The sequence below is a fragment of the Canis lupus genome, chromosome 28 (assembly GCF_011100685.1).
Source record: "Canis lupus familiaris isolate Mischka breed German Shepherd chromosome 28, alternate assembly UU_Cfam_GSD_1.0, whole genome shotgun sequence".
Classification (NCBI taxonomy): Eukaryota; Metazoa; Chordata; class Mammalia; order Carnivora; family Canidae; genus Canis; species Canis lupus.
Window position 1 is genome coordinate 7,748,847 of NC_049249.1, and position 13,236 is coordinate 7,762,082.

A 13,236-nucleotide genomic window follows, 5' to 3' on the forward strand; every position below is an offset into this window, starting at 1 on the left:
TAAAACTCAAATATTAGAAAGTGCTTATGTGAAACCTTGGCTAATGACAGTTACCTCAGAGGCAAATACCTCAAGTACCTTTTCCATGGACGTGCTCTTTATCTGCTCTGACTCAACATAAGGATTCACAACTCTTGCCACCCCATTTTCTCTGAGATTGACATTGCAGTAAGCAGCAGGAATGCCCAGGAGAACATGTCAAGAGAAAGGAAAGACAAGTCAAGGGCAGCAAGAAAAGTAACACTGAAGTAGCTGAAAGAGTAAAGATGGTGTGGGGATGAGAGGAAGGAATCAAGCCAGTTTCTCCCTGAAGTAGGGATCTTATAAAAGTTTTCCTCTGAAAAAGCCACAATGCTAGTAAATAGTGAGATTCTGGTGGGAACGGCAGGGTTCTGAAGTAGGAAGAGCTCCTCAGGATCCATCCCCTTCTGTTGTAGATGAAAAGATGAGGGGGGTGGCGGGGGGCGGGGGTGGGAAGCCTGTATTGTGAGCACTTGTTTTTCAGTCGTGCTGCATCATGGTCTCTAGCTTCACTTCCATTGCTCTCCACTTATCCCTTTATAATTACTCTACTTAGGCAATATGGATTATTCATTCAGAGCTGGAACTTCGTTTTCTCATTTCACTGAGTTTAAATAGAAATGACAGGGCCTATTCTTCATGTTTAACAATCAGAACCAATTATGACTCTTTCTTTCCCTCACGCAAAAAAACACACCGTCCTTTTCAGAATGAAGTGTTTTCATTCTCTGGCATAAACAGGCCAGTGAGAACAATAATATGGCAATAAAACCTCCGGAGAAGACATACGCTGAATGTAATCAAGAAAGCCCAGTTATTCAGGGTTGGAGAAATAATGCTATGGATACAAAATAAAGAATTAAAATAACTCAGAGGACACTGAACTCATGGGTATGAGTCAGGGCACATTCATGTGTTTTCAGCACAGTGATATGATCAGCTCCAAAGAGTTCAATTTCTTTCTGTCTTTGGAGGTCCAGAGAGCAAGTGCCGAGATTCTTCCTTAGTACTGACCCCAAATTTACAAAACTGCCCAAATTATGCCTGGCCGGACCAGAAACTCTTTCCACTTTTTCCCCTGTAAGCAAAGAAAAACTGAGTCAAGAGCCACTATAAGCATTAGCTCAATTAATCACCCATCTTTCCATCCATTTGCTGAATTCCCACCACGTAAGAGTTTGGTTGGTGAGTTTGGAAATAGCTTCTTAATTGGAAGCAATGGCCAAGTCTTGACGTCTGTCTTTACAATATTCCTGCATGTTTGTTCCTTGCTTATAGAGGAGAGCCAGTCCTCTGAGGTTTTTGTCCATCTGTGGAACTAAATGGATGTGGTTGGTCTTCTCTTGTCATCCGAAGTAGTAGAGCTGGAGGAATGAAGCAAGAAAAACAATCCATTATCGAAGGGAATATCATTCTTCTGTACTTCATCTTTAAAAAGTCAATTTTTTTGAAATCCAAGGAAAGAGTAGTTGCCGATGAGCCCTTCAGTGAAGCAGAAAGAATTCCAGTGGAGTGGACTGCCCAGGAAAACAGTCCTTTTTTTTTTAGGAAAGAAATACTCTTGGAGATCCATTTCTCATGTATTGATGATCCTGACTTAATTCAGTACCGGAGGCATTTGGCACCAGTGCCATTAGGAAATGACATCCTCAGGCATCTGGGGGATTCTATCCATGGCTCTGCTCTTGAGCTTCCTTGGCAAAATTGTCTATGTTTCAGATTTCAGAGACTAAGGAACTCAAATAGTGTTTCCCTGAGATCCTTGAATAAGTTTGTAGCATGTGACTACCTGAAACTGAAAGAAAGAAAAATGACACAAAACGGATAAGATAAGCTACCTTCTCGGCTGTAAGGTCTGTGAGGACAGGGATCATATTCATTGCTTTATCTCTAGTGACTACCAATATGATGTTTAATGCTCAACATCTATTTGCTTAATTAATAAATATCACTATTGCAGTCTTCCCAGGAAATACTCTCACATCTAAACTGCTAAACAATGGCAAGCACATCAGACTTGGTGTAAGAAAATCCAAGTCTGGTTTCTGGCATTTCTACTTACAAGCTGTGAGCATCAGTTTTCACATCTTTAAAATGGGGTCAGTAGCTCACAGAGCTAACAGGAGGATATAAATCATATAGCATATTTAAGATGCCTTAGCACCATGCCTGGCACAGTGATGTGTGCTTCATAAATGTGGGGTCTGGTAAATAAAATTAGAGGACTGCATAAATCTTAGCAAGAAGCTACTGTGATTCTGAAAAGGAATCACCATTTTTAAAAAAGATTGTATTTATTATTTGAGAGGGACAGAGAGTGAGCAAGCATGAGCGAGGTGAGGGGCACAGGGAGAGGGAGAAGCAGGCTCTCCACCGAGCAGGGAGCCCAACATGGGGCTTGATCCCGGGACCCTGAGATCATGACCCGAGTTGAAGGCAGATACTTGACTAACTGAGCCATCCAGGTGCCCCAGGAAGCACCAATTTAAAATGTAATCACTGAGAGGCACCTGGGTGGCTCAGTTGGTTAAGCATCTGACTCTATTTCTGCTCAGCTCGTGGTCTCATGGTGGTGAGATGGAGTCTCTCCTCAGGCTCCACACTCAGCAGGGAGTCTGCTTGAGATTCCTCCCTCCCCCTCTCACACTCACACTCACACACATATTCTCTCTCTAAAATAATAAATAAATCTTTAAAAATAAAACAAAGTGTAACAAATGAAAGAGAAGCTAAAATCATGAAAATTCCAACTTTTCCAAAGGAAGCATTATAATGGCAGACATATTTAGTAAGGATACAAGGAATATTTTATAAGAGAATCAGGAGATAAAGTTTTTTTAGTATTCACTTGCCAGTTTTTAGTGCTAACTTTTATTTTCATATGAACAAAACAGCTTTCCTGACTTATCAAGTGATGGCTCTTTAAGATTTTCTTTCAAAGTTCCTGTTAAGAAAAATTTTCCAAAACTTAGATATAAGATAAAGAAGTTATCTTAACTTATCGGCATGCTCTTGTTTCAATGTCAGAGAGAACTGTCCAACAAACTAACTTCAGGACTGTCTGATGCTCTAAGGAATTATCATTTTGTTTGACTTACTATTTATTATCTATTGGAGTCTAAATGTTTCTGTCTCTCCAAAATTTGTATATTGAAGTCCTAACTCCACTGGAGCTATCTTTTGAGATAAGATCTCTAAGGAAGTGCTTAAGGTTAATGAGAGTGAGGCCCTGATTCAATAGGATTAGTGTCCTCATAAGAAGAGACACCAGGGCAGCCCGGGTGGCTCAGTGGCCTTCAGCCCAGGGTGTGATCCTGGAGTCCCCGGATCGAGTTCCATGTCAGGCTCCCTGCATGGAGCCTGCTTCTCCCTCTGCCTGTGTCTCTGCCTCTCTCTCTCTCTCTCTCTCTCTCTCTGTATGTGTGTCCCTCATGAATGAATAAATAAAATATTTAAAAAAAATTTTTTTTAATTTAAAAAGAAGAGATAACAAAGAGTTCTCTCTCCCCATCACCCCACATGCATATATCAAGGAAGGTCATGTGAGGATATAGCAAAAAAAATGGGCATCTACAAACCAGAAAGAGAGAATTCAGTTTCTCACCAGAAACTGAATTGGCCAGAGCCTTTTTTTTTTTTTTTTTTTTTTTTTAATTCTTATTTATTTATGCTAGTCACAGAGAGAGAGAGAGAGAGAGAGGCAGAGACATAGGCAGAGGGAGAAGCAGGCTCCATGCACCGGGAGCCTGATGTGGGATTCGATCCCGGGTCCCCAGGATCGCGCCCTAGGCCAAAGGCAGGCGCCAAACCGCTGCGCCACCCAGGGATCCCAATTGGCCAGAGCCTTGATCTTGGACTTCCAGCCTCTAGAACTTGAGAAAATAAATATTTGTTGTTTAAGCCACCCAGTCTGAGGTATTTTATTACGGAAGCCTGGGCTGACTAAGATAACTATGCTTAAAGTCCAGACACTGTAACTTTAATATTAACTTGTAGAAGACTGATAATTTTTTTTTCAGTAGGGATGTAAATGATTTCTGTTTGTAGAAAGGAGAGCCCCCAAGGTTACAGTTTTATTGACTTGTAGGACATTAACCATTTTTATGTAATGTTGTCCTCTGAGCCTTAATTTTCCTGCTCTGTAAAATGCCACTGATAGCTCCTCCTTCCTAGTGTTGCTGTAGGATTAAATATAAGCCCATTGTACTTGTAGGGCACTGTCTAACACACAGTATGCTCTCACTTAAATTGCTCTGATTGTTTAGATCAGAGGTCCATAGCCATTTTGTTGCATTTGTACAATGTTTAAAAATATTAGTGGCAGGGGTGTTCAGTTGGTGGTGGTTCAGTTGGTTAACCATCCCACTCTTGGCTTCAGCTCAGGTCATGTGATCTCAGGGTTGGGAGATTGATCCCCACTTTGGGGCTCTGTGTTCAGTGAGAGTCTGCTTGAGATTCTCATTCTACCTCTCCCTCTGTCCTTCTTTCTGCCCTCTCTTTCTCTCTCTCTCTCTCTCTCTCTCTCAAATAAATTAACTAATTAAAAAATATTAGTGGCCACCAGGTAAAAGCCAGGATATTTCACATATTTCAGATTTTGACTCCTAACAATTCAAATGGTTAGGCAACACAAGGCTTAAATACTACATGGAAACCAATGACTCGAAGTGGGTGGCATCTTCCCTTTGGGATGGGCAGGTATTGTCCCACTTGCCATAAGCCACACCCAACTCCTTTGTCTGGTCCTTGAGGTTTCAGTCTCTGGGTTAGAGCATCATCCTCCTCATTCCCTAACTAAAATAACCCTCACATATTATGCTGAGTGAAGTAAGTCAATTGGAGAAGGACAAACATTATATGGTCTCATTCATTTGGGGAATATAAAAAATAGTGAAAGGGAATAAAGGGGAAAGGAGAGAAAATGAGTGGTAAATATCAGTGAAGGTGACAAAACATGAGAAACACCTAACTCTGGGAAACGAACAAGGGGTGGTAGAAAGGAAGGTGGGCAAGGGGTTGGGGTGACTGAGTGACAGGCACTGAGGGGGCACTTGACAGGATGAGCACTGGGTGTTATGCTATATGTTGGCAAATTGAACTCCAATAAAAAAAAATAGAATAACCTTCACAGTTTCCAGAGGCTTCCAAAAATGGGCTCTTACCCAAGAGAACTCGTAAAGGTCTCATGGTTCAGACTGATTGTATAAGAGGTGTTCATGGGGCATTTGCCCCTTTCTCATCTATTTAGCCCTGCAGGAAGGGCATGGTATGCTTAGGCTGAGTGCTAGGGTAAGACATCTTCCTGAGGGTCTCTGAGATTGTCATATCCTGCCTGGACAGTCTCCATGACTTAACACCTTGCAGCCCTGCGTTTGAGCACTGGACTAGCTGATGATAATAGTTACTTTAATATAGAGCTCCCACCTATGCCAGCCACTTGCTGTGGGCCATCTTGTAGAGTCCTCCAAATCATCTGAAATAGGCATCACAGGTCCACAATCTGAATTTTCAGAGCCTAAAAACCAAAATACTTCTTATTAAAATTGCAGATTGGCAGGTTAGCAAAGTCTGACCTGAACCAACATGAAACTATATGCAGTCTTTATTTCTCTCACTTAAACACTCTCACATTTTGCTGCAAAAATACTGATGTGTTTGATTACTGGATTCTGCCCCATGCCCCTCTGGAGATCGGCATTCACAATGAAATTTTTTAAAAAAAGATTTTATATATCTGGGTGGAGGGGAGAGTGAGAGTGAGCAGGAGGAGGAGCAGAGGGAGAGGGACAAGTGGACTCTGTGCTGAGCACAAAGCATGATGTGGGGTTTGATCCAATGACCCTGAGATCATGACCTGAGCCAAAATCAAGGGTCCAACAATTAACTGGATGAGCCACCCAGGCACCCCTCACATTGAACTTTCTAAGCTTTGAACACATCTGGCTCCAAGGTTTTGAATAAAATATTGAGAATATATATTATAACCATTTTACAGATGAGGAAACTGAGTCCTTGAGAAAAATTTTTTAAAAAAATCCAAATAAGTGCTTTGCTATAATGACCACCCATCAGGGAGTCTGTCCTGGATGACCTGAGGCATGTTGCCTGTCTGAACCTCAGAGGGTTCTCTGAACCTCATAAGAAGGGTAGCAGTACTAGCTAGCTGTTACCATGCACTTAATATGCTTCAGGTCATTTCATTCTCTCTAAACCATCCTATAACATAGGCAATATTGTTGTTGCTCCTTATTTTGTTGATGAAGACACTGAAGTTTAAAAAAATTAAACGATTTGCCCAAGGTCACCAGCCAGTCACTGGAGAGCTTGCATGTAAACCAGCTCTGTCTGAATTTGGTGTCACACACCCTTTCATGGGTTTCAAGGGTCCTCACAGCTCTAAAAGGAGTTCCTTTCTTTTGTATCTCTATTAGATTGCTTACTGAGAAAAGTGTCTGGCCCATTCCACCTCTTGGTCCTCACATTCCAGCAGTCATCAGCTTGACAGAGAGGCCCGGCATTCTTTGAAACTGGTGTTTACTGTTCTCTACCTCTCACACCCCAGGGGAGCGTTCCAGCCATTCAGAGATGTCCACTTTCAAACTACTGCAGGCATTTTCCAAAACATCATTTTCCATGACTCAGTGGTCTGTCTCTCCTTCTTCCTGCTGTAAAGGTTTCTGCAAGTAGGTGCAACATTTCTCTAAGGGCTTTCAGCTCCAACAAGTCTGATCCAACAGGCCCAGTTCCTCAGCTCCTGTTAATGAGGTCTGTCCCTCCTCTTTCTTTCCATCTCTTCTAGGTGATTGCTCATCCTCTCACTCAAGACATAAGAAAAATCACAAGAGCTTCTGCATTGGCTAGGTGTGGGAACCCAGGCCTCACTGAAAGAGAGTTGAGGGCCATACTAGAGGAACCATCACCTTATAGCCAGTTTGAGTGACCAGTCATGTCTCTCAACCTCATTGCTGGAAAGAAATGTCTCTTGGCAAGAAATGCAGTGGTTTGGTTTGGGAAATCAGCTGCCTGTAATCCACCAATGAAGAGATGCTACATGGGGGGAGGACAGCATCAAGGTCTCATCTCACTCTCTCCCCATTCTTTACCCTCATTATTTTGGGCAAGACTTTTAAGCTCACTGGAACTGTTTTATTGTCTGGAAAATTAGGATAAAAACACCCAGTTCTGCCCATCTCAAAGGACTGCAGGGAAAATCACAGTAGTAATGGATTTGACAAGCTTTGTGAACATCACATAACAATTATTAAGGTAAGCCTGAGGGCAGTGGGTGAGTTGTAGCCAAGGAAGAGGAAGAAAGGTCACAGGAGTCAGCTCTACAAAGAGATGAGTTCAAAAATTCAATAGACTCAACTCCAACAGACCTTGACAGGTGATCCTGGGCTTACACATATATTTCCAACACACATCCCTTTTTCCTGCATCAGGATGATTGTGAATTACTGGGTTTAAGAATGACTGAGAGATTTTGTTTCTGTGTGTCATTTGAAGCATTTTTTTTATTCCTGAAGATTATGGCTTGCACAAGAAATGCAACAAGAGTGAAAATCAAGAGAAACAACAGACAGCAGAAACAAACCTGCACCTACCTTTGGTAGTGAAATGATCAGAGACTATTATAAAACAAATGTATTTATCAAATAAATTATAAACTTGAACATATTTGTAGGGAATAATAAACAGTAAAAAAAAAATCTAGCAGATATGAAAAAGAACCAAATAGAACTTCCAGGAATAGAACACTGAAGTTAGGGATCCCTGGGTGGCGCAGCGGTTTGGCGCCTGCCTTTGGCCCAGGGCGCGATCCTGGAGACCCGGGATTGAATCCCACGTTGGGCTCCGGGTGCATGGAGCCTGCTTCTCCCTCTGCCTATGTCTCTGCCTCTCTCTCTCTCTCTCTCACTGTGTGCCTATCATGAATAAATTAAAAAAAAAAAAAAAAGAACACTGAAGTTAAACACACCATAGGTTCACAGACAAGTCTGGGGACTAGTCAAGTTGGGCGAAGGTGAGAGGCAATGCCTGTCATGGAAAGAGACACTAGGCTTGGTGGAATTGGAGGTGGTGTGAAGGAAGGGAAATATAAACTGGACTTCTCGGAGCTTCAGGGATCTCAAAGGTGTTGACTTCTTTGATAACAATGGTAGCATTAGCAGAGGGGCCAGGTTCTCAGGTGGCAGCAGCCAGAACTTCTCTGGGAAAAATGGAAAAGTGATAGCACAAGGAGGCATCACCAGGTCTTAGTAAGTCATTCAGAAATAGGGCACTGTCCATATGTCATAAATTACAACCATGATGCAGAACAAGAAAGGGTAATTAGTAAACTCAAGAATTACTCTTGAAAATCAGCTCTACTTTTTTTTTTTTTTTTTTTTTTTTTTTGCCTCATTGCATCAGAAAGAGCAAGATGGGTCACCAGCAGCTCTACTGGAGCCACCCGAGGAAGTTTGGCCAGGGCTCTCGTTCTTGCCGCATCTGTTCAAACTGGCACGGTCTGATCCGGAAATATGGCCTCAACATATGCCACCAGTGTTTCCGTCAGTACGCCAAGGATATAGGCTTCATTAAGTTGGATTAAGTGAACTTCCTTGAATGGGTCATCCAAGATACCTACCTTAACTGCAGATGTCCAAGAACCTACTTTGATGCCGACTCATTGTACGTAAAATAAAAATACTCCAATTATGAGTGTTTTAATGTAAAAAAAAAAAAAGAAAATCAGCTCTAACTAAATGAAGGCCATTTGTGATTTTCTGTTGCAGAGTCTTAAAATTGAAGCCAGGAATCGAGATTCATGAAATCTTTTCAGGAGGTAAGACTTCTAATCAAAATGAAAGGTCTTATGAAATGAATGGAAACATAGATCCAAGTCTGGAATCATTAAACTTGGCACTCAGGAGAAACTACAGAATGATTGTAGGGCAATCCCTTCATTTATATAAAAGAGGAAACCAGACTGAGAAAAAGAAAGTATGGCAGACAGAGAGATGGATCACATGGGCAGTCTCCTAGCCTCCGCTTTGAGACTAAGCAATACAACCCACCCACAAAAACAGTTTCCCTTGGCTTAGCTTTCTAAAAGAAGAAAAAAAAAGAAGAAGAAGAAAGAAAGAAAGAAAGAAAGAAAGAAAGAAAGAAAGAAAGAAAGAAAGAAAGAAAGAAAGAAAGAAAGAAAGAAAGAAAGAACTCCATCTACTACTATATATAGTAGATGGAGTTGTGAATGCTGGCCCATCTGGTGAATAATTGGCAAAAATCAGAATATAGTGAAATGAGGGCTGGTCTGAGTAAAGAGAAATGAGCAAGTCAGGAAAGGCTTGGAGGAGATAAGCTTTGAGGGAGGCCCTAAGCACTGACACCATGTACAGAAGGAAAGGGTGCCACAGGCAGGGGTGATGTTTCAAGCAAAGACCAGGCGGTGGGGTGCATGCTTAGCCGATTCATTTATTCAACAGACACTTACTGGGAGCCGGTTATATGTTGGGCACAGCAGATAAACGGAAGATGGTCTCTGGTTCGTGGGGCTTACGTCCAGCTGGGGAATGTTGAAGACTGTGATACATTTCCTGAGGAGAAAGAAGAAACCAGCAGAGGGGTTGGTAGACTAGTAAGGGCAGCGACCTCTCCTGCAGGCAGGGGGCAGTGCCATCACTGCGGGATGGGGACCCATGGGCCCTGAGGCCCTGCACTGGCTTCCGGGGCGGCCTGAAGCTCCTCTGTGCTCGGGGCTGCAGAAGAGAAGGCGCGGGGTCCGCAGCCTCGGGTGCCCGGCCCAGCGGCCTTGCTGGTCGCCGTCAGTACCCCCGGCGGGAACCCACAGCACCTCGGGACTCCAGCCTTCGGGTCGCGGGCAAAGTAGGAGCAGCGGGCATTGCAGGGTGCTGGCACTGTGGGAGCCTCTGCTTCTTTACATTCGTGTGTGCTTCCCAAGTTTTCTCTCTTAAATATGCTCCACTTTAAGCATCAGAAAAAAATCATGAAAACAACTTCCTAAAAGTATTTATTTCAACTATTACTATTAACCACAGGTATAAGTGCACTGGTATGGAAAGACGTCCACGATACATTACTGACTGGAGAAAAAGAGCCTGCCACAGGACAAAACAGAACGTGATCTTATTGTCATAAAACTCTACTTGTGTAGTTGATTGTATATACATAAAAAGTTCTGGAAAAACCTACATTAACTTCTAGTGGGGAGAGGGGAAACTTTACTTTTATACTCTCCTGTCATGTTTGCATAAATATGTGTCACTCTGGCCATTTTTAAGCAAAATATACAGAGGCACTAGGTGCCCTTCGTTGGGTTCATCCACTCCGGGTGGCGGGTGGCCTGCTAGCGCACTCTCCCCCTGCCTTCTGTCCGGCTGTCCGGCTGTCCAGCTGTCCCACTCTCTGGGCAACAGGGAACGCGGCCCTTCAGGCCGCTCAGATCTGTGCCCATCCCACCCAGACAGAAGACCCTTCAGGTGGCACTAATCTTGGGCTCCTTGGACCTGCCCTTTCGTCACGAGGGTCATCACTCCCTCCAGGTATGCTCTGGCCTCGTGGAGCAGGAGACTCACAGGTGGTTTTTCTCCGCTTCCTCTGTGGCTCTGCCCAGCTTTCCTAGTCTAGAGGAAGGCCTCTGACAGAGACGGTGACGGGGGTGGGGGCCCCTCTGGCTAGTTCTGTCCCGTGCAGGGAGGGGTGACTAGGGAAGTCCTCCAACCTTCACCCTTGGCACCTCCTCCCCCTCACCTCGGGGTCCACACAGGCTTTCTTCCCTCTTCCCCTCTCCCACTCTCTCTGCTCCCTCCTCTTCCTCAGCCCAGCCCAGGAAGGAGGTGGAAATAATTAACACCTAAGTGGAAACTCTTTCACAAGGGTTTGTGAGCTCCACCATTAATTTGCATTTTAAACCTTCTGTCGCTAATTGTGGAATGCAAGCCTTTGTCTTTCCTGAAAGGAAGGGCTGACGATGGAAATCTGGGGAGGGGAGGAGGAGGTTCTGTTTGTGCAGGGCCCCCCAAGCATCTCCCTTCAAGCCTGGTGCAGAGAAAAATAACCTGAGTTGAGGGGAATGTCACCCTTAACAGTTGGTTTCTGGAAATGAGCTCTGCAGCCTGTCTGTGGCTTGGGGCCCAGCTGTCTCCTCCCCGAAGCAGGCCGGCCTGGCACTCCTGCCCCTGACACGGGCCTGTGTGAGGTGGGGCTGGGGGCCTGGAGATAGGTCTGAACCTGTTAAAAGGGGCAGAGGACTCCAGAGAGGAGTGAGCAGCGTGCATTGGGAGAACGTTACAGTTAACTTTTTGAATGCGAAGAGCATTCACCAAAAAATAAAAAAGGTTCGGAGGTGAAAAGCAAGTGTCCCTCCCTGGAGTTTCTGTGGAACGTGCACCATCTGTTCGTGTGCAGATCGAGGTTCTAGGTTTCCTTTGATTCTATGCTGTTCTGTGTGTGTGGCTCGTGGGTTCTCGCCTTGCTCCCCCGCACAGTCTGTGCTTAGACAACAAGTAAGTAGGGGAGTTACGGACCTCGAGCCTAATCAATACCCTATTTATTGATACTCCACAATGATTTTGAGGCTGATTCTTTCTGGGGTAAAACGTCATTTGATTTCTCAAATGGATGACACACTGCCTTGCCTTAAACATGGCACGGCTAACTTCATTTGGTTTTGTAATCTGCCTCTGAGGCATCACCTCTGTGCTGCCCTCCTCTTTCTGTGCCTTTGACCAACCTTTCTGCCGTGGCTCGGTTTCTGGCGGCAGACCCCAGTAACCGTGTTTAATTCACTGCTGCTCTCCGAGAAATCAGCAGATGGCCAGCCTTGATGGGACAGTGCATACAGCCAGAATTGTCAAGGGACACACAGTCCATCCTCTGAGGAAAGAGTGACCACTGTTCAGAGGCATTTTCTTTTTTACTTCTATTCTGGGTTCTTTGCATCGTAGGTAGCTGGAGTTGCAGGAAACCTAAACCCATGGTGGGTTTCCGGCTGTTATGGGAGCCAGGAGCAGTGAGGGCGGCCTTAGCAGGAGGTGGCGTGAATATTTGATGACATTAAAATGCTGTGGGTTTTGTTCCTTTCCTGGAGTGCTGGAGGGTAGCATGGCACCTGCCCAGGACCCGGCCTGAGGGAGGGTTGGTGGTGGTTTTGGGGACTGGCAGGCAGGTGGGGGTGGTGGTCCCTGTGGTTGTCCTGGCTCTTCCCACTGAGGAGTGGGCCCACGGAGAACAAACCGGCCACGACAGTCTTAAGTAAATACACAACTGAAAATCCACCAGTGGACTTTCTGATGAAAATAAGCCATAGGGAAGATTGTTTCAGGAGTGGCCGTGGTACCATTGTGAGTTTCACCACATTATTATCCTGGATCTTTTGTTCCATTGAACTACGTACGTACTCACCTACTTTGCCTGTTCCTCTGTTGAGTTGTACCTTGCAGATCTTGATGATTCCGGTGCACTCTTCATAAAATAGGAAACTAGAAACTAACCCTTTAGACTCATAGACTACAAACACTTTTCCCCAGTTTTATTTATCTTTGTTCATGGCACTTATTTTTGCCCTATAGAAATTGTCACATTTTCATGTGGTCAAATGTATCCATTGATCCTTTTGGTTTCTGGGTCACATAATCTGCTTAGAAAGTACTCCACTTTTAGATTATATAGACGTACATGTTTTCTCTGAGATATTATATGGTTTCCTTTCTACAGTTTAAATCTTGCATCCAACTAAAGTTTATTTGGGTGTAGAGTCTGACTTCATGATTCCGTCCAGCTGATAAGCAATGACCTCCAATCATCGAATGATCTCTCTTTGCTCATTAAGTCGAAGTGCCATATTTATCATAAACTGAATTTCCATGGGCACTTCAGTCTATTTATGGTCTCCTCCTCTTTTGCTCTACTATTTTTTTCCTCTGCTGTGAACTGTTTTAATTATTGTCATTTCATGATGTATTTTAATAACTAGTAAGAGTAGTGCTGCTTCATTATTCTTCTTTGGCCTTTCCCCACATATTTCCCTATGTTCATTTTTCCGGATAAATTTTATTTTTTTTTCCGGATAAATTTTAATGCCATTTTTTCACCTCTCCCTCCCTTCCAGTCCTCTTTCTATTCTAACTGGAAAAGCACTGAGCAGATACATTAGTTGAGGGAGAATGACATTTCAAAAGATGGGTGTGTCTTCTCATTGACTCCAGTTTT

General features: G+C 43.8%; 1 long non-coding RNA gene and 1 pseudogene across 3 annotated transcripts in view; one reads left to right on the forward strand and one right to left on the reverse strand.

Annotated features, from left to right (window-relative positions):
• LOC102155351 overlaps nucleotides 1-13,236 on the reverse strand; it is a 56,030-nt gene that overhangs the window by 24,004 nt on the left and 18,790 nt on the right. The window contains exons 3-5 of one of the 3 annotated variants that reach the window (XR_005380431.1): nucleotides 9,500-9,602; nucleotides 5,446-5,536; nucleotides 524-1,385 (exon numbers count right to left, since the gene is read on the reverse strand). This is a non-coding gene — a long non-coding RNA (uncharacterized LOC102155351). Of the gene's footprint in view, nucleotides 1-523; nucleotides 1,817-5,445; nucleotides 5,537-9,499; nucleotides 9,603-13,236 lie in introns of those variants that run through there. The other 2 variants (XR_005380429.1, XR_005380430.1) reach the window with 2 other exon arrangements.
• Nucleotides 8,409-8,733, forward strand: LOC100683969 (annotated as a pseudogene).